Source organism: Monodon monoceros, unplaced genomic scaffold (genome assembly GCF_005190385.1).
Source record: "Monodon monoceros isolate NGI ecotype Baffin Bay Population unplaced genomic scaffold, NGI_Narwhal_1 Super_Scaffold_18, whole genome shotgun sequence".
In the NCBI taxonomy this organism is placed as follows: domain Eukaryota; kingdom Metazoa; phylum Chordata; class Mammalia; order Artiodactyla; family Monodontidae; genus Monodon; species Monodon monoceros.
In genome coordinates this window covers 78,835,264-78,857,638 of record NW_021703774.1, presented here as the reverse complement: position 1 = coordinate 78,857,638, position 22,375 = coordinate 78,835,264, and the positions used below count along the sequence as shown (strand labels likewise).

Genomic DNA, 22,375 nt, shown 5'->3' with positions numbered 1-22,375 from the left:
GCATTCGTTACACCCTCTTCCCTCCATATGCGGAGGCAAAGCTGAGCTCCTGCAGGCCGCTGTTCGGAGTACACATGAACAGGAATGGAAAGGGCTGACGCACATCCCTGACGCCCAGATGCCCACACGCCGCCGATGGGGGCAACTGACGGCGCCCCCCCCCCCCATAACAAGGAAGTCAGGCTGCTCTGGAGACTGAGCTCTGATTCACCACCGGCCGCCCCACCTTCTGGCTGGGATAAGCGTCTCCGCCTGGCCTCTGCCTGCCTTCTCCATGTTCTTAACATGGTCTCCCCTCGCAGACTCAGGGGCGGGAAATATAGTGAGTTTGCTTACTCATTCCATGCCAGCACAACTGATTCTGCCTGAGCCACTGAGAAGGTGGGAGGGGGGCACACCCCTGTGGCCTTCCCCTTGACAGCAGGGGGCGCACAGCACTGTGGCAGAAAGAGCAGGGGAGGGCTAGTCACAGCTTTGCCAGGAACTGGAGCTGGCTGTGCCATCTTGGACAAGCTGCTTTTCCTCTCTTGTACCTTGATCTCTTCATCCACAAAATGATTTCTAAGAAGGCTCTGGAGTGGACTAGCACGTGTGCCAATGCTGGCTTTGTCACTTATTAGATTAGTTGTGACTTTGGATAAGTTACTTAACCTCTCCAAGCTTCAGTTTTCTCATCTGTAAGATAGGGATAATCATGTGTGCCTCGTAGAGTTATCAAAAGACTGAATTAGATAACATATATAAAGCCCTTAGCATGGGGCCTAGCCCATAATTAGTCCTTAAGGAAGAGCTGCTAGCTAGGGCCCCTCCTGGCTGGAATACTCTGTGGCTCTGGATCCAGAGAGGACAGGATTTTGGCCAGTGATCCCTCAAGGACACGCCAATGGCCTCTTGACGATGACACCATTTGTGGGGTCACCCACCTCCAGCCACAGCTGCAGCCCACTCCCACTCCCATGAAAGCTTCTCCCACTCTCCCTCCAAAAGGCAATCACAGCTGCCCCAGCTTAAACTTATCTGCAGTGGATCCAGCTGGGGAACAGCCGGGACAGCTCAAATCCTAGCAGGATGCAACTTTAAGCCCAGCCCGGTGGATGCTTGAGCCTCAAAGCAAGCTGATCTAATCTAAAACAGACGCTACAAGGAAAGGCCTGTGGCTTATAAACTTTTATTCGTGCACAACCTTTTCTCCCAAACAAAATTTTACGTGGAACCCCACCTTGGCTTAAGCAGCAGAAGGAAAGTGAAAAGGGGGGTGGGGAGAGGTGGCAAATCAACAGATGGAGGTGGTACGTGAATTTACGTGATACATTCTGGTTGACAGCATTCACAACTATATTGAAGGTCATGGAGAAGACAGCTCATTAGTTATTTTCAGTATGTTAAAATTTAGTGTGTAACATTTTTACTATGTGTCCTACAACAATTTAAAAATATATATATATATGTATATAATGACACTTGAACCAAATGTTTGCAGTTCTCCAGAGATGCAGAACTTTGAAAACAATGTAACTACATTCACAACTTTTAGGTCTCCCTGCATTCCAATGTTCTACGACAAAACAGCCACAACCACGCCCCACCCGCTGCAAAGAAGGCTGCAAGCAGGTCAGGCCCAGCCAGCATCTTTGGTAGGGCACTACTTCTCAACCTTAGACCCACACTGGGATCACCTGGAGAGCTTTAAAAACTAACAGGGCCCGGGCCCCACCCCATGTAACTGGTCTGGTGTGCAGAAGCCTGGGCATTAGGAGTTTTAAAAACTCTAATGCAGAGCAGTGTCGAGATGTCTTTATCTACAGAGTGCCAGCCAGGTGCCCAAATTAAAGACCAGATCCTGATTTAAGGCTCTCAATAGCTTTGAGCTCCTCCCTTTGCTGATTTGGGTCAAGAAAGTTTCATTCTCCTCTAGTGAATGGGCAGAAGAAAGCAGCTGAGGCCCATCAGATACTGGCTATGATGATGCAATACTGAGCTCACCTAGACTGCATTCTATTTACAGACCTTACAAAAGCACTAGATGGGGGATCATACACATTATTCCCCTGAAAGGTAAACAGTGTTAAGTGGCCTGAATGAGCCAGGGCATCAGGGTCAAAGCAACTTGTCCGAGTCGGAAGCCGGTATATATAAACAGTCATGACAAATAAATAAATAAATAGAGACTAGATTGTACTTTAACCATACACATCCAGCTGCACCTGCTTATTAAATGCCTTCTGCATTCCCTTGTGACCCCACAAAGGGCCTCTGACCCTTAAAAATAATGCTGCTCTTAGGAAGTGGACCTTAACATAGAAATAGAAATTAACTTTTTCTTCTCAGCAGTTTAATTCCCATTCTATACCCCACATTCCCCATTTCCTTCTCCTGGCACTGCCCCTGCTGTCCGGATCTCATTTTCCTAGATGCTGCTACCTTCAAAAAGACAGAGCCCTGGGCTTCCCTGGTGGCGCAGTGGTTGAGAGTCCGCATGCCGATGCAGGGGACACGGGTTTGTGCCCCAGTCCGAGAGGATCCCAAGTGCCGTGGAGCGTCTGGGCCCGTGGGCCATGGCCGCTGGGCCTGCGTGTCCGGAGCCTGTGCTCCGCAACGGGAGAGGCCACAACAGTGAGAGGCCCGCATATCGCAAAGAAAAAAAAAAAAAAAAAGAGCCCCGACCCTGGCCAAGGCATCTCCTGACCCCACTGTCCCTTCCATCTTCCCTCTCAGCCTACAATAGAAGGTTCCTCTGGGCAGGGATCAAAAATAACATTTTTTACTTTAGACATTTCTGTGCTCTTTGTTTTGCAATAAGTAAGTTATCACTTCTCTAAATTAAAATGATCCAAGTATTATATATAACTGTATAAAAAGGACTAGACACAAAAGACATAAAAAGAGTGGGAGACAAAAATAGGAACAAAAAACAAGGGCAACAAAAAATAGTAATGAATATGGTAGATATTAATCCAACTATATCAATAATCACTTTGAATGTCAATGGGCTAAATGTACCAATTAAAAGACAGAGATTGTCAGAATGGATTAAAAACACTACCCAACTATATCTTGTCTACAAGAAACCCACTTTAAACATAAAGACAAACAGATTAAAAGTAAATGAATGGAGAAAAATATACCATGTTAACACTAATCAAAAGAGCTGGAGTGGCTACATTAATTTTAGACAGACTTCAAAGTAAGGAAAATTATCAGGAATGAGGAAGGACATTACATAATGATTAAAGGAGTCAATTCTCCAAGAAGACATAACAGGTCTTACTGCATATGCACATAACAACAGAGCATCAAACTACATGAGGCAAAAACTGATAGAACTGCAAGGAAAAAAAGATGAATCCACTAGCATAGTTGATGATGTCAACACCTCTCTCTCAGAAATGGACAGAATCAGCAAGCAGTAAATCCATAAGAACATAGCTGAACTCAACAACAACTTCAATGAACTGGATACAATAGACATCTACAGACTATTTCATCCAACGACAGTAGAATACACATTCTTCTCATGCTCACATGGAACATTCACCAACACAGACCACATTCTGGGCCATAAAATACCCCTTAACAAATTTTAGAATATAGAAATCATATAATATCTGCTGGTAGACCAAAATGGAATTAAACTGGAAATCAATAATAGAAAGATAACTGGAAAATACCAAAATATGTGGAGATTAAACGACACGCCTCTAAATAACACACAGGTCACAGAAGAAAATCTCAAGAGAAATTTTAAAAAATACTTTTAAACTATCAATAAATGAAAATTAAAATATGACTTAGCAAAACCTATGATATGCAGGGAAAGCAGTGCTTAGAGGAAAATTTATAGCATTGAATTAGAAAAGAATAAAAATCTTAAGTCAATAATCTAAGTTTCTACCTTAGGAAATTAGGATAAAGTAAATCCGAAGTAAGCAGAAGAAATAAGAATTAGGGTAGAAATCAATGAAATTAAAAACAGAAAATCAACAGAGAAAGTCAATGAAACCAAAAGCTGGTTTTTTGAAAATATCAATAAAATCAATAAGCCTCTAGCCAGGTTAACAAAGAAAAAAAGAGGGTACAAGTTATTAATATCCAAAATGAAAGAGAGGAAATTATAAGATTCTGTGGAAATTAAAAGAGTAATAAAGGAATCCTATGAACCACTGTATGACCACAAATTTGATAACCTAGATGAAATGGACCAATTCCTTGAAATATACAATCCGCAAAAACTCACACAAGAAGCAAAGATGATCTGAATAGGTCTATACCTATTAAAGACACTTAATCAATAATTAATAACCATCCAAAACACAAAGCACCAGGCCCAGATGGGGTCACTGGCGAATTCTACCAAACATTTAAGGAAGAAATTATACCAATTCTCTACAATCTCTTTCATAGGATGGAAACAGAGGGAATACCCCCTCCTAACTCATTCTATCAGGCCAACATTACCCTAATACCAAAATCAACAAAGGCATTATAAGAAAACTACAGACAAATATTTCTCATGAACATAGGTGCAAAAATCCTCAACAAAATATTAGCAAATCGAATCCAAAAAATATAAAAAGAATTATGTACGAGAACCAAATGAGATTCATCCCAGGTGTAGTTGTTCAACATTCGAAAATCAATCAATGTATTATAACATATCACATCAAACTAAAAAAGAAAATCACGTGGTCATATCAACAGATGCAGAAAAAGTATTTGACAAAATTCAACACCCATTCGTTAAGAAAACTCACAGTAAACTAGGAACAGAATGGAACTTCCTCAACTTGATAAAGACTACCTAGAAAAAACCTATAGCTAACATGACACTTAATGGTGAGAAACTCAAAGCTTTCCCACTAAGATCAGGAACAATGCAAAGATGTCCCTTCTCACCATTCCTTTTCAATAAGGCAAGAAAAAGACTTAAAAGGTATACACATTGGGAAGGAAGTCATAAAACTGTCTTTGTTTGCAGGTGACATGATTGCCTATGTAAAAATAAAAAAGTTTTTATTGACAAAGAAACTCCTGAATTAAGAGATTACGGCAAGACTGCAGGATATAAGAGGTTAACATACAAAAGTCAACTGCTTTCCTATATACCAATAATGAATAAATAGAATCTAAAAGTAAAAGCACAATACCATTTACATTAGCATCATAAATACAGTCAAACTGATCTCTGACACAGGTCAAAGGAAAAGTGGAGTAAAGATAGTCTCTTCAACAAATGGTGTTCAAACTACTAGACACATTAAAAAAAAAAAAAAAGAATCTAGACACAAACCTTACACTCTTCACAAAAATTAACTCAAGATAGATCACAGACCTAATTGTAAAATGCAAATCTATAAAACTCCTAAGAGCGGACTTCCCTGGTGGCACAGTGGTTAAGAACCCGCCTGCCAATGCAGGGGACACGGGTTCGAGCCCTGGTCCGGGAAGATCCCACATGCCGCGGAGCAACTGGGCCCGTGCGCCACAACTACTGAGCCTGTGCTCTGGAGCCCGCGAGCCACAACTACTGAGCCCACGTGCCACAACTACTGAACCCGCATGCCTAGAGCCCGTGCTCCGCAACAAGAGAAGCCACCGCATTGAGAAGCCCATGCACCGCAATGAAGAGTGGCCCCCACTCGCTGCAGCTAGAGAAAGCCCGCATGCAGCAACGAAGACCCAATGCAGCCGTAAATAAATAAATTAATTAAAAACTCCTAAAAGATAACATAGGAGAAAACCCAGATGACCTTGGGTATGGTGATGTCCTTTCAGCCCTAGTACCAAAGGCATTATCCATGAAAGCAATAAATGATAAGTTGGCCTTCATTAAAATTTAAAATGTCTGCTCTGCAAAAGCCAATATCAAGAGAATTAGAAGACAAGCCACAGACTGGGAGAAAATACTTGTAAAAGACACATCTGATAATGAACTGTACTGTAACACATAAAATTAACTCCTAAAACAAAGAAAAAAAAACCTGATTAAAAGATGGGCCAAAGACCTTAACAGACACCTCACCAAAGAAGATATACAGATGGCAAGTAAGCATATGAAAGGATGCTCCACATCATACATCATCAGGGAAATGCAAATTAAAGCAAAAATGAGATACTACTACACACCTAGTAGAATGACCAAAATTTGGAATGCTGACAACACCAAATGCTGGTGAGGATGCAGAGCAACAGGAATGCTCATTCACTGCTGGTGGACATGTTAGGGGAAGCACTGACTGAAACCGCCCACCCTGGCCAGGCAAAGACAGTAACAATTTGCATGAGTTATTCTACAACAGGAGATCTGGTAAGGAACACATAACTAACGAGCCACCAACAACCGGAAGAATTCGGGAAAGGTCAAAAGGAGAGAGAAGACGCCAGTCCACATGTCCTACCAACCTCCCAGAATCCTCCTCGCTGGAATCCATCTTGGCTGAGCGACGTGCATGCCACCGGGAAGGACCCTGAGTCAGAATGATTGGCCAGAGACAACCCGGAAACTAACCCCATCACCATAAAACCTGAGACTGTGAGCCATGTGGCAGAGCAGTCCTCCTGGGTTCCCTTACCCTCCTGCCCTCCGCCCAGGTGCCCCTTCCCAATAAAGTCTCCTGCTTTGTCAGCACGTGGGTCTCCTCGGACAATTCATTTCCGAGAGTTAGACAAGAGCCCGCTCTCGGGCCCTGGAAGGGGTCTCCCTTCCTGCAACAGAAATGCAAAATGGTACTGATGCTCTGGAGGACAGTCTTGTGGTATCTTGTAAAAGTAACCATATTCCTACCAAACAATTCAGCAATTGCACTCCCTGGTATTTACACAAAGCAATTGAAAACTTCTGTCTACACAAACACCTACACATGGATATTTACAGCGGCTCTCTTCGTATCTGCCAAAACTTGGAAGCAAATGAGATGTCCTTCAGTAGGTGAATGGATAAATAAACTGTGATACATCCAGACAATGGAATTATTATTCAGCAGTAAAAAGAAATGGGCTATCAAGCCATGAAAGGACACGGAGGAACTTGAAAATACATATTATTAAGTGAAAGAAGCCGATCAGAAAATGCTACACACTATATGATTCCAAGTAAATGACATTCTGAAAAAAGCAAAACTATGGAGACAAATCAGTCTCCATAAAGATCAGTGGTTGTGGAGGGCAGGGATATGAATACGGAGAGCACAAAGTATTTTTAGGGCAGTGAAAATACTCTGTATGGTACTATCAATACAATGATGGATATATGTCATTCATTATACATTTGTCCAAACCCACAGAATGTATAACACCAAGAGTGAACCCTGAGGTCAGCCATGGACTTTGGGTGATTATGATGTTTTAATACACGTTCATTCTTGGTTAAAAAACGTACCACTCTGATGAGTGATGTTGATAATGGGGCAATTTATGAATGTGTGGGGACTAAAGGTATATGGAAAATCTCTGTATCTTCCTCTCAATCTTACTGAAAAACCAAAACTGCTCTAAAGAAAATAAAGTCCTTATAAAGAACTCATACAACTCAACAGCCAAGAAACAATCTGATTAAAAAGTGGGCAGAGGATCTGAACAGATGTTTTTTCCAAAGAAGACACACAAACGGCCAATAGACACGCAAAAAGACGCTCAACATCATCAGGGAAATGCAACTTAAAATCACAATGAGGTATCAGCTCACATGTATTAGAATGGCTATTATCAAAAAGACAAGAAAAAACAAGTGTTGGTGAGGATGTGGAGAAAAGGGAATCTCTGTGCTCCGTTGGTGGGAATATAAATTGATGTAGCCGCTATGGAAAACAATACTGAGGTTCCTCAAAAAAATTAAAAAATAGTACTACCGGGTTTCCCTGGTGGTGCAGTGGTTGAGAGTCCGCCTACCGATGCGGGGGACACGGGTTCGTGACCCGGTCCGGGAGGATCCCACATGCCGCGGAGCGGCTGGGCCCGTGAGCCACGGCCCCTGAGCCTGCGCGTCCAGAGACTGTGCTCCGCAACGGGAGAGGCCACAGCAGTGAGAGACCCGCGTACCACAAAAAAACAAACAAACAAACCATTGGGGAGTTTGGGTCTTTTGCGCATTAGGCGCCTGCAATAAACGCTGTACCTTCCTTCACCACAACCCAGTGTCAGTAGATTGGCTTTGCTGTGTGCATCAAGCAAGTAGACCTGAGTTTGGTTCAGTAACAATTTCACAACATATACAATACCAAATCATTATGTTGTACGCTTGACACTAATATAATGTTAAATGTCAACGATATCTCAAAAAAATAAATTTTTTTAAAAAAGAAAAGAGACTCTTAAAAAAACAAAGAAAGAAAAGGACGAGAAAGAAAATACTGGGTAATAGAATGGCAAGTGATTAAGGAATGCAGGAACTGAGGAGGAGCAGCCGTGGGGCAGGGTCCTGGTTCCTCCTCAAGGAAAAAAACATCAACAATACCTTTGAGTTCTTCTGCAGGTACTAAGGTCCCCACCCAGGTGGAAGATTCCTGGAGCACTGGCCTGTTACTTCACCACCAACCAATCAAAAGAAAGTCTGCAAACAGTGGAAGATAACGAAGACTCTGACCCCCTCCGCAAATGATTCTCCCTTTCAGGGTCAGGCAGAATCTTGGAGTTGGGTTTTGCCAGCCTCCTGAATAGAGCAACCTTTCCTTTCCAGCCAACATGTGTCTCTTGTATTGCCTTTCAAGCAGCAAGCAGCCAAGCCCAAGTAACAAGAAAGACTATATATTTGGTCTTTGTCCCCTAGTTCCTGGCCCACAGCTCCTAAAACTCTGGGCATTTCCTTAGTTATAGAGTCTTTTGTTATTCACAAGGAGACTCTGACCATACAGAAGTTGTTGCTAATGAGGTAATTCAAGGTGGGCCCTTAGATATTTTCAAGAGAGGGCTGGAATGCTCAGCCCCACCCTCTGAAGTCCAGGGAGGAGAAAGGGGTTGGAAGTTGAGTTTAATCACCAATGGCCAATGATTTAATCAATCATGCCTATGTAATAACACCCCCGCCCTCCAGCCCCAGATAAAAACCCTAAATGACAGGATTAGAACTTCCAGGTCAATGTACTGGGAGGGTGGCACACCTGGAGAGGGCCTGGAAGCTACTCCCCCATACCTTGCCCTATGTACTGAATACAGCTGACCTGTGTGACCAAAAGGAAATGCAGAAATGATGGAGTGTGACTTTCAAAGCTAGGTCATAAAAAAACACTGGGGTTTTCACCGTGCTCTCTGGGATCACATACCCTGAGGAAAGACAAATGCCATGTCATGAGGACATCAAAGCAGCCCTGTGACCAGGTCCACGTGAAGCCTAGTGCCGACAACCAGCATATAACTAAGCCTCCTTGGAGCTACTTCCTCCAGCCCTTGCCAAGCCTTCAGACGACTGCAGCCCCAAATGACATCTTGACTGAACCCCCCTGGGAGCCCCAGTGTCAGAGTTTCACGGTTAAGATGCTCCTGAATTCTTGATCCACAGAAACTGTGAGAGATAATAAATGTTAACTGTTGTTTTTTTGGTTTGGTTTTGGGTTTTTTTGTTTTGTTTTGCTTTAAGAATTATACTCACAATTGCAGTAACTACTGGTTTAGCAGAACACAGTTTCTCCAATCAAGATTTTTATTTTAGGACAATTTTTATTTTAAGAGCAGTTTTACATTTGCAATAAAATTGAGGAATTTACTGTTCTTTTAGTCTTAAGTGTTGGAGTAATTTGTTTTGTACCAACATGTATCTAATATAGACACCTGTGGGTCCTAAGATTGAAAGAAAAATTATATTACATGCACTTGTGTGTGTTCTTCTAGAAAAAAAGTCCATAAACTTCAAAAGATAAAGAGATTCAAGACCCAGAAAAAAAGATTAAGAATCACTGATTTAGACAATAAATGGTCAGTGGGAAAGGCTACATCCTTTTAGATTAGTTTTGGCAGTCTGTAATCCATAAACACATGATATCACTTAACTAGTTTTTCAAGCTATTGCTTGTCCAAGTTTGCTCCCACTTTTTCCTTCGTGCTGAGTCCTAGACAACCTGGCTAGAGGCAATGTGATTCAGGAGTTAGTGAGCAGGGAGGTGTGGCTGCGCCTGTGAAAGCCAGCTTCCCACGCATTTTTTGAACATGCCTGGGCTCTGGGACACACATCTCTGAGCACGGGATCCAATTTCTGAGTTCAAGATGCATAAGTGAGCATGTCAAAGTGTCAGAAGGATCTAGCTCACCATTCCACATCTCCTGTTCCAGTTGTGACCTCTATAATCCTCAGAGCTCAAACAGCACACAGTTGTTACGAATTCTGCATGTGCCTCGGCCACACTAGTATATTTCTTAATCTGTAAAATGGGAATAATGTAAATGCACTATATATCAATCTCAGAGGTAATCCTAGAGATCAAATAATACTGTGAAAGTCACCAAATGAAAAATTTTAAATTTCATCTTGTTTCTACCAACGTGAGATACTAATCCAAAACCAGGAAAAATCTTTGTTAAGTACAAAAGCATGAAAGAGAAGATTAGCGTTTGAATTTCAGTTAAAAATGCAAAACTGCACACACAGTAAATTTATGTTAAAAAAAAAATACTGTACCTAGAAAAATAACCAAACAAAACATTAATGATACTGGGCTGAATCTGAATGGTGAATGATTTTTCCCTCTCTCTTTTCCTTTCCTCTATTTTACCATTTTTAAAAATAAGCAACTATATGTTTAAAATGAAGGTGAATGAGGATAATAATTAGCACTTTAGTGTGTCAGGCATACTCTGCACGCGTCATCTCATTTAATCCTCACAGTAAAGGAGGTTGATTTCATCATAGCCACATTTACCCGAGGAGGAAATGGTTTTTCAGGTTAAGTCACTTCCTCCATGACAAAGAACATGGCTAATCGTTTTCTTGGTCTGTGGCTCATACTGAAGGTGCCCGGTGAATATCAGTGATGAGTGATGATAAACCACCCACTGGCTTTCCTTGCCAACTTGGTCCTGAAGACGATGATGGGGAGTGTGCAAGGTCTCATGTTAAAAATGCCAAACAGACCAGCCATGGGGTGGAAACCAGGCCACCTAAGGGCCTCACAGAACGGAAAGGCTCCCAAGAGAGCCGTCAGGAAGGCCACTCCAGTGACAAGGCTGGGGATTCTCACATTTTAGCCTTCAGCCAAGGGGGGACAAGTAGGGGCATGAGCTAAAACGAATCCTCACTGGATCCCTTTCTGGGTCAGGGGACAGACAGACACAGAGCTTGGCCCTTACCACCAAGAGCCAGCAGTTGCTGGGCCCCAATCAGGGACAGTAAGTTATGTGTATTAATATGTCAACGAAGCCAGGCTGGAGACACCCACACTATGGAAAACACCTTAACAAGGAAGGCCCCGTTAGGTCAATGTCACTGCCTTCCAGGGGCAGCCTGACCAAGGTCCACACACACGGGGGAGCCACAGAGCCAGGACAGCTCATGGCTCAGCTTCCCCAGACCACGAGCACAAAGACCTGCACCCAGGTCCTTACTTCCATCAAAAACATCCCTTGAAATAGCCATCAACACCCACGTGATATGTGCAGTGGCACAACACAGCAGCAGACCTGAAGGATGGAGCTAATTCTGGAAGCTTCTCCCTCTCTGACCTCTCACAGCACAGGCAGTAGCTGGAGACCCTGGCTGGTCACTTAACCTCTCTGTGACTCAGCATCCTTATCTGTAAAGTAATATAATCTTCACAGTATTGTTGAAGGATTAAATGAGTTAAAACCCTTAGGACCTGGCCCACCATAAGTGCTCAATATGCATTAAGCTGGCAACTGTAGTTGTAGCAGTAGTTGTAAGTGATATTTGCTCTAGCTGTGGAACTAATCTCTCCCACACACCAACCACGGCAGTTTGTGTTTTCCAAACATGGCAGTAACAATATCTCCTGTCCCACACGCTCCTCTGCATTGTGACCAAGAGATGGAGCTTATACCCTTCCCTTTGAATCTGGGCAGGTTTGTGACATGGTGTGACTTTCAAGGCTCGGCCATAAAAAGCAATGCGGCTTCCGCTCTGCAACTTGATGCCACCATGGAAGAAGTCCTGAGGCTGCCATGCTGTGAGGGAGTCCAAGACATGGAGAGGGCGCTCCAGTCCACAGCCCCAGTAGAGCTCGCAATCAGTAGCCAGCCAAGGGCAGGAACCAGCCTTCATGATTCCAGGCCTGAGCTGTGAGCCGCCTCCCAGTCTTGGGATCCTCTAAGCCGAGGCCCCCAACTTTGAAGAGCAGAGAGAAGCCACCCCTGCCAGTGCCTGCCCAAATTTCCAACCCACAGATGCTGTGAGCCTAATAAAATGGTTATTTTAAGTCACTGAGCTGTGAAACAATTTGTTACACAACAAATGTACCTAGAACATGTGTTATACTTTCAGCCAACATTTTTTGAATACCTATTATATGAAGGGGACCAGCACAGAAACCATGAAGGAGAGATGAATAAGACGTAGTTTTATCCTAAGTTGACAATCCCCAAAGAAATACTCATAACTAGTTAATACTATACAACAGGATGTGATGGCAGTGAGGTGCAAAGTGCAAGGTTAAGACCTCTCAAAAGGAGAAAGTAAGGACAAAGAGGCTTCACAGAGGTAGTAACATCTGAACTGGGTCTTGAAGGAAGCAAGGTGAGGTACATGCCATGTGAAAACATTGTACTATGTCCCAGGATTAGCAAGAAGTTTGCCAAGGTCTCTTTTGTCACGTGACTGGGGGGCACATCAGTGCCAGGTGGGAAAGGGCACTGAAAGTCATGCAAATAAAATCAAAGCCCTCCTCTGGGACCAGGGCAGCTGAGAAGAGGCAAGCAGGAGACAGATCAGATTTGTGTTTCTGAATCATCATCACTCGAGTGGCAGGGGGACGAGACAAGATGAGGGCCTGACCTGATTTTAAGTTCAAGGACAAAAATATCACTCATTTAATCCTTCATTCTTTTTTTAGTTTAAATCTCTAGTGGTACCTAAAAGAGACGTTCTAGAGACAATGATGAATAAATGTTAAATTATTGATGCTACTTCTAAGGTGTGACTACCAGCTCCAGAACCAGCAAAGAGGGCTGCAAACAAATAAATCACTTCGTCCCAAACTGACTTTGATCTCCATGATGTCCGCTGAGTCACTGGGTGCCTCACCATCCCAGGACATTTAGCTACCAAGACCCTCGGCTGGGTCCCTGCTTCTGAGCTGTTGTCTAATTCACTCATTACTAGATTTTGAAGCTGCCACCTTAGAGGACTGCTAAACTATGTCTTCAGAAGTTTTTTAAACATTCTAATACTTACCTGATTTAGACAAAAATTTTTAGTTAAAATATTACAAGCTTTTAATCTCTTCTGACTACTAGCTAGAATCCTGCTTCCCTCCTTTCCCCAGAGATTGGTACAGTTAAGACTTAGGGATGGATCACTCCTGATTTAAAAAGGAAAAAAAAAAATATATATATATATATATAGTAAATATATATTTATATACATATAAAGCCATTGAAAATATACACTGTTGACCAGCATGTTTTAACGTAAACATCACCCTTTCATACAGAAATGTTCCTTAGTTTTCCTCCTCAACATTTTTGAGATTGAACAGAATTCTGGGTCTTTCCTTTTATACAGCTGTATAGTATTCCACAACAGGACGACACCCCATTTTATTTATTCCCACATTGGTGGATACTTAGGTTTACTTTTTTCTTTTTGGGGGGCGTGGGGGCTATAACAAACAGGCCCTTCTTTTTTCACATGCCTCCAATTTCTTGTCCTTTTCTCACCTGAATTTATGAAATCCTCCAGCTCTCCTCTCCTTCACTATTTAAACCATAGGGAAGACCTGGACACTTCCAGGATGTCCATGGCTCTTTTCATCCCATGACGTGCTTGGCACGAGGACCAACCCAAAGACCACACCTCCCTGCTCTTCCACCTCAGCCCCTCCTCTCCTGTCACTCACCTCTTGCCACTACCCTCCATTCCTTTCCCTGAAAAGGCAGGGATAACACTCCAGAGTCCTACCCAGCCCATAATATTCCTTACCCGTATTCCCCCTCACCCCCAACCTAGGAATGGCATGGAAGCAACATCTGGAAGGACAGGCAGCCAAGGGGGAGTCCTGCAGCCCTGCCAACCATGCCCATGGCTATGAGATGGACCCGTCTCCCAGCTCCACCAGGACTCAAGGCAGCAAATCCAATGGAAGATGATCATAATTGAATGTAAGTACCAGTATTTGCCTTCTGTTTTCCAGAGGGGAAAAAAAATTAAAAGATAAAAAGAGTCACATTACTTGCCTGTAAATGCTCTCGCTGTAGTTACCCTAGATCTACTGACCACTGTTTCCTTCCATCCGGTCTCAAAAATAACACAAGTGGGCTGAGTGTCAGGCTGATTCTTTTTAGTAAGAAGGCGGCCTCATGGCACAGCAGTCCCTGCCAAGTCCAGGGGCCTAGGGACCACAAGCTTACAGTGAGTTCTAGAAAAGGACCATCCCTCAGAACCGGCAAATGCCTTGGTCCTTCTCACAAGCATACGCTTCAGGACTGTTGCCACTGCTGCTCGTTTAGGCTGCATTTCTGGACCTAGGATGTCTCGGTTGCTCCAGATTCTGAGCCAGGTCAAGAGGTGTCTGCTGGGCTTTACAACAGTCTCTTTACTGTCTGCCCACCCTTCCGGCACACGGGGCAGAACAACTCCTCCGCGGCTGCCCTCACAGTCAGCCGTCCTGTTTTTTCTTCTGGAAGCTGGCCAGTCCCATCAGGAAGAGGACCACTGAGCCCAGGTCCTTCCTGAACAATCTCAAAGGGCTTCTTTGGGCAGCAGAAGGAAGCAGAAGACCTTCCGGGGCTTCCCCAGTGACATCAGGAACAAGACCTGACGTGAAGGGGTCCTTGACACACGCCCCCCGCTCCTGCCTCTCAGCACCCAAGCCTCGGAGACACAGAGCTAGAAAGTGGGGGCTGCCTTGCTGCCAAGGGGCGCCCAGTTCTGAATGGGTTGTCTGCAGGGGCCCTCAGAGCAGCTTCCCACTCCAGGTGCAGCCCCTCCAGCTCCGACCCAGTAAGCCTCCTTGTGCAAAACACAAATGCTCTTCTCAACTCCATCCAAGGCCCCTGCCCAGAGCCTTCTCCTCTGGTCCCCCGGCCGTGCAGTGACTCTCAGGGCTGGAGTCACTAGACAGTGACCAACTGTGTCTCTCTCTGTGCAGCCCTGGGCGGAGCCCAGCACTGGGCTTATGAGAGACTTCAGTAAACATTACTGATGGATGGGTGAATGAGTTCGATGACTCCAGCAGGGCACTGGCTCCAAGCGCTCACTTCCCCGAGGTGAGGAAAAGCCCTGAACACCCGCATTTGGTTCCAGAGGTTCCCGGCCAGCTTCCTGTGGGAAAGGGCAGGTGGCTCTGGGAGCTGCGGCTGGCTGCATAGGACATTAAGGGCAGCAGCTGGGCGGGCAGCAGAGATGACCATTCTCCTAGACTACAACCATCTCCAACACACGCGGGCCGTCCTGTTGGACGGTGAACAGATAATCACAGGAAGCTGAGCCCATTCAACTAGCTCAAGTGTGTGCTGGGGAGGAGGGTGGAGAAGGGGGTACAACTCAGAGTGGAGGTTCAGAGCAACCCGAGAGCACAACCACAGCACAGCTAAGCCCTGGAAGGCCCAGAACTGGAAAACCTGCATGACCTAGGCCCCCTCCCCACAGACAGCTCCACTCCACCCTTCAGGGATGTGCTTCCTGCCCTTGGCCTCCGTTTCTGGGCTCCGAAAACGCAGCCTACACGTGCCTACTGTCGCCGCTGCACTCACCCGCCGCTCCCCGCCCTGTCTCTTCGTGCAAATTACCCAGACAGCAGGCTCAATGATTGAGCAACTCTTAACCAGCCCTCCCAAGCTGTAGACTTGGGGGCCCACCCAGGTCCAGCCAGACTTGACCAGCTGGGCATGTGCACTCCATGACCTGGCATACAACCACTTAGGGCAGCAGGGACCACCCGAGGAGGGGGCCGCTTTGCTTTGAGTGCGGGCGGCCAGTAATAATTAAGTACCAACGTCTACACTCAACAAAAACTTAAGAGTCAAGTGCACTGACACGGCTTCTGGGGATTTTCCCAGGCACGTGTTACTCAGAATAGCAATCCGTGGCCCTTCTTCATCTCTCAGCTTTGACTTTCCTTGTTGGTGGTTCAGCCTCTTGCTCTTTGCCCTCCTCTGTGGGCAACTCTGGGGTTGCATCTTTTCTTCCCAATTCAGTTAGAGGAACATGCTTCGAGCATGACTGTGAACAGGTGATAGGCAGTGGGCCCTGCCTGTTCCTACGGGCGGGCACAGGCACGGAAGACAGGACCGCGGAGGCAGAGATTAAATCTGCAGCAGCCCCGAGCAGAGAACTGAGCGGGGTAGTCTGGACACAGTACTGGAACGTGGAGGGTTGTGCTGGCACAGCGTACGGGAACCTTCCAGAGGGAGGTAGAAGAACGAGCAACACACCCCTGGGGCATTCCCAGAGACTCGGTTACATAAATTACAGCACTTCCCCGTGCGGTGAAATACTACGCAGCCATTACAAATCGTAGAGAAAAACAACGAGGAACACCAGCACTGCTGAAAGCGCATTACTAAGTTAAAGGAGGAAAAGGCTCTCAAAGGGTTTGAACTGTGTTTTTGTAAAGAACCCCCCGTCACACCCACACCCACACCCACACCCACACCCACGGGTGGGCAAAGTTCTGAGCGAACACACAAGAGAATGCTAAAAGGCAGTAAGGTAACAAGCGACTGTTTTCTTTGCACTTGGTGTTTTCCAACCATTCTGCACTCTGCGCGGATTACTCCTGCAACGAGGACAAATGGTCCTAAGTCATTTCTCAGACCGCCGTCCTCCTCACTGCCCCCCAGAAAGGAGTCAAGAGGGGCGAACGCTCTGGTGCAGATGAGTCAGAGGTTGTGTAAGTGGCGGAGGGGGTTGATGTGAAATAGGGAAGGGGCTGCCAAAACGAGCTGGGGCCAGACTGGCCAAGTGGCCCAGCAAGTGTGTGACGTGTCCCGTGTTTAATCAGTCACCGGCTATGTGAGCTACCTACTGCTCAAGGACCTGGCTGAACAGGTCTGACCTCATCTCCATTCTTTTAAAGCTGTTTAGTCACTTCCCTAAAACTCCTTTTTTTTCCAAGTTATTAAACTTTCAATTCCAGGTTGATCTCTCTAACACATCTCCCCTGCTTCTTCCAACTGGATGCCTCTGCACGGCATTAACAGATACCATGAGCCTTGATGAAAATCATCCTTCCGGGATACAACAGAGAAGGCGCCTGAGTGACAGATGGTTGGAGAAATCCTGAGAAAGCAGAAGTTCAGGCATTAACAGGCAGGCTGCCACTGATTTACACAGGGCCCAGGACACGACAGCCCACACGGGGCCGTTTCTCAATCCCTACTGACAGCCAAGCGGGCACACCATCCAAGGCCCTGGAGAAACTTGGACAAACAGGATTTGGGTTCTGAACGTTTGCTGAGGCCTCCACAAAGTAAGGACGGTTCACACGCCTTTGCCCCCTGGTGGCAAACCCAGCCCTCCTGCTGTAAGGCACCCCCAGGCACACACACACACACACACACACACCCCGAAATAGGGGCAAGATGAGAAGCCCTCTCTGAGAGGAGACAGAAGCACAAGGTGGTCATGAGACTCATCACCCCGAAATTGAGACTTCCTCCCCAGCTGTCAGCTGAAGTGGGCAATAGGGACCGAGTCCCTGCTCGGCTCCAGACACTCGCCAAATCTGCACCACACTAGCCTTTTCTCAGGTGTCTTCTCATTTTAACTTCACAGCCATCTCTAAGAAAAGTGTACTGTCCCCATTTCACAGATGAGATGAGCAAACTGAGGCTCGGAGAAATTCAGTGTCCTAGTAGATGCAGAGCCAGCACCACAACCCACAATCTCTGACTCCAAGCTCCTTTCTCATCCATTCTACAAATACTGATATATCGTGCTCTTCTTTGCCAGGCATTGCGCAGACCCAAATCCCCACAGTCTAGGAGGGGGAGATAGATGTGTAAATGGAGGCTGCAACGTGCTCGTGGCGCGGTCAAGGACGCTTGGAGGACATGGGGCAAGGGTGCCCTCTAACCAGGGGAAGTCAGGAAAGGCTTCAGAGAAGGAGCTTCCTTGAGCCAGGTTTTAACTGAGAGGAGTGGGCATGCCTGCTGGGTGACGGCAGGAGGACATACCGCAGGATCTCAGCACAGAGCAACCTGAGTGTGCGCAGAGCTACAGGAGAGAGCCAGAGGGGCCAGAGTGCTGTAGCAGTTTGCCATTGACAGGTGAGGGGAAAACTGAGGGGTAAAGGAAGACCAAGAGGAAGCAGCAGAAAGGGGCGGATCAGGGTGTGGCTTGGATGCCACGCGAAAGAAGCTTCGGCCCATGGACCACAGGCAATGGGGAGCCACTGAGGGGTGTAAATAAGGGGAAATCTACCTATCTATCTATTTATCTATCTATCTGTCTTCTGAATCAGGTCTCGGGAAGATAGTTCTGGCAGGAATGTTGGGAAAGGGGCCCCAGCAGAAGGCTCCGGCAGTGATCCAGATGAGAGCTGCTGAGGCCCCAACTAGAGCAGAGCACAGGGGGTGGAGGGGGTGTGGTCTGGCAGGAGAGATGCTAAGGAAATGACATCAGCAGTCAAGAGCGCACGGGGGTGTCTAGGGAGCTGTCGAGAACAACCCCCAAATCTTAGGCAACTGGGGTGGGGGGGGTGGCGTGAAGAATGGAAACAGAGGAGGGGTAGGCTTAGGGGGAAGTGGATGATGTCATCATTGGACTGAGAATTTATTCCCTGGGCCCATCCAGCTCTCTAGACCACCGCATCACGTGCAGCGAGAAATCATCTCCTCCAGCTAGCCCTTGGCAGGACAGAGCGAGCAGACAACAGTCACACAACTGATGGACAGCAAGCATTCAGACAAGAGGGGCCTCAGAGGTCATAATAAACCATCGATCCGTTTGAGAAAGTTGCCAGGAGACTGTTAATTTCCAAGCTGCTCCCAAATACTTGGCATTCAGTCCTCCAAGTCTCCATCAGTTGCAGACCCCACAGCTCCCAAATGGGTATCGTCACCACAAAGGTCAAGACGTAGCAGAAGTCAACAAGGGCAGAGCCCATCCCTGGAAAGCAATCAAGGACTCCAGACTCACGCGACCTAACCAAGGAAGGCTTGATTGAGGAAAGAGAGGAAAGACAACCAAGATGCTCAAAACAGAAAATGATCCCAGTGATGAGGGCTCTGATGATATGGCCGTGGTTATTGCTTGGCTAGAGCTGCACCTTGAAAACACCGGACAACGATGACCATCCCCAAAGGTCTCCAGCCCACCTAGTGCTGAGAACTGGAATGATCAGTTTGCCTTTTGTGTTGGCCAGATGAGATGTGGAGCCGGGGTGGGTCTGGGCAGGGGCTGTCAGCATCTCTCAGCACAGCAGACTGTCATCGCATGGTGACACATCCTCCAGGAGCATCTCCGAAACCACTCTCAAGACCACTGTGGAATAACTAACCACACAACATGCTGAGTGAGGAGCCCTCGGAGCTGGGACGGAGAGCAAACCCGGAAGGCAACAAATGGGCACGTGGACGCTGAAGGATTAGTTTTTAATCCTGCCCCGCAATCCTTTTTCAGCCATATATTTCTGTCTCTCCGAAGTTAGGAAAGACTTTTAAAAAATCCATGTTCCAAGGGGGGGAAAGAGAGATTGTACTCATTAACTCAGAGCTGCCCTTGTCCGACAGGATTAACTCACCAGACCTGCAGGACCAAGAGAACAGGCCCCAGGGCATGGGGGGCACTTTTGGGGGGCAAAGGAGCTGCTGTTTAAATGCTTTTTACAGAACCTCCAGCCAAATCCAGAAAGATAAAGGGCTGCAGTGAGGAACAGGTGAGGCAACAGATAGAAAGGGGCTTTGAAAAAGTTCTAACTCCCCATGGGTAGGGACCGTGACATTAGCGTGTTTACAGAGTACTTGATTCACTTGCCAAGGCAAAATTCCACAAGTATGAGGCCCTGGGACTGGAGTGGAGCATTTCTTCACTGCAGCTATCCCTGACAGGGTCATTGTAAAGTAATGAATTTTGTGGACACGCAGAGAGAAAAAATAGACTCGAATGCTACGGATCGATGCTGCGCACTGCAGACACAGCCTCGGGTTTCTAGGAGCTGCATTAGGGTCTTGGGCAGAGTTCAGCTGCAATCTGTCCCCCTGAAAGTCAGCCCCAAGCCTGGACACAGCACCAAACATCCCCATACTCGGATCATCTAGAATATCCCGGGTTCAAGCATTCCTGTCCAGAGCTGGGCCAGGTACTTCCACCGCCTGCACCAGGGAACTGGGAGGTCTCAGCAGGTCACCATCCATCCCAGGAAGTATAGCAGAGTTGGTTTGGGTTTTTTGTTTTTTTGTTTTTGGGGGGGGGGGGGGGGGGGGGGGGGGGGGGGGGGGGCTTTAGACAATATTTTAGTTTCCTGTCTAGTGCTGAATACCCTATATGCAAAAAAAAAGCTTTTTTAAAAAACATTTTAAACCCAAACAAAAAAACACAAAAGGGAAAACACCTAGACAAGCCTTAAAGTCCCTTTTCAGATTGTGTGATTTTGTGATACCAAAATTCAGAGCCCCAGGACTCCCCTAATTATATATATTTTCCTCTCTCAGGAAATTTTACATGTAAATGATAGAATGAAACCAAATATCAGAATCACCACCTTGGGAGTAAAAGAACACTTAGAAACCATACAAAGTAGAAATGAAGAACCACCATGAGAGGAATCTGACCTGAATTAAGAAGCAACATTTAAAATTCCAGGTTCAGAAAAGCTTGAACAGAATCCAGGGCTGAAGTCAGCCCTGAGCCCGCAGGCCCTGCCTTCCTGCAAAGATGGGTAGATTCTGGTCTGCAGAGGAGGTGCCAGCTAGGGAAGCGCCTCCACCCCCATCCCATCCCACCCCACCCCACCCTATGCTGTGGAGGCTGAAATGGAGGCCAGAGAGCCGGAGCCCACAGTCAGCATCACAGCAGCAACACAGAGAGAGAACACTTTTTGAAGGAAACATGTGAAACCAAGAACACCGGTGACCTCTGGGGGAAATGGGGTGAGAAGCAGACAATCTGCACAGTCTACCTCCTAAGCTACCCTTTTTAATTGCATTACCTATTCAAAAATAAATGAATAAAATACATGGCATGCCAAAATAAAATAGGAAAGCAATAAAAAAGACAAGGATAGTTTAAAACTTCTCCTAATGAAATGTCATTTCAAAATCTAAGGGGAAAATGGGGCTAGGGGAGGAGGATGCAGAGGGCTCAAGCTAGTGAAGAAACCAACTTGATCAACAAGAGCCATCGTCCTGGCCAAACCCACCACTCTCCGGTCCTCACTGTTCACATCTGCCTCGGAGCTCCCGCAGCAAGCCCGGCTCTGCGCCCAGAACACCTGGTTCTCCTCCTCCATCCCTGCCCACATCTCCTCAGTAATGGGCTACGTCCCCTCCTGCCTCCTGCCCAGAGACTCAGGTTGCCCACCAAACCACAGGAGGTGCCCTCCACCCTCCTCTGCTGTAATCATACTATTAGGGAATTCACCTGTTCATATGAGCGCCCCACCTGAGCCCAGGTGTATTTCCCAAAGTTGCCTGTAACGCGATCTCCCATCCTGCCAGCTCTGCCTACATGACTTTGACACTGTTCCCATCAAGAAAAGGGATCTGTGTTTCTTGCCCTTGAAGCTGGGTGGGCTCACGACTGTGAGAGTAGTGACCCTCTGTGACTTCAACTGGAGCTCTGAGAGCCATATAAGCAGCCGGACTGCTCTGAGCGCCCCATGCTGAGGAACCCAAGTCAGCGCCCAGGAGGGACCCTGTGAAGACAGTTAGATGGTGGCCCTGCTGTTCCAGCTCGCCAGTGGCCCGGCCCCAGCATGAAAGACACTGAGACACAGCCGCCAGCCAAACCCTTCCCGGAATCCTGAGCTACAGACAATTCCTGAAAGACAATAAAATAATTTTTAAGACACAGATTTGGGATGATTGCTTACAAAGCATTTATTAATTATTTTATTAATTAATTAATTTATTAACTTGCCTCTACGCAGCAGAATCCCAAAGCCCCATCTCAAACTCACCTTCGGTTCCCACTTCTTACTGGTGTTAAGGCACTGAGCTTGACAAAGCCCTCGAGTCGCCAGCTCCAGAAATTTGTTTACATAAATTCATTGTGTCTGCCCATAATGCCTATTCCTCCAAAACTGTCCCACCGATGTCTACCTTACTCAGTTCTCTTCCT

At 46.3% G+C, this 22,375-nt stretch overlaps 1 protein-coding gene across 3 annotated transcripts in view; it reads right to left on the bottom strand.

The window, feature by feature from the left end:
* IGSF3 (immunoglobulin superfamily member 3) overlaps window positions 1-22,375 on the bottom strand; it is a 98,553-nt gene that overhangs the window by 44,617 nt on the left and 31,561 nt on the right. The window lies entirely within an intron of this gene.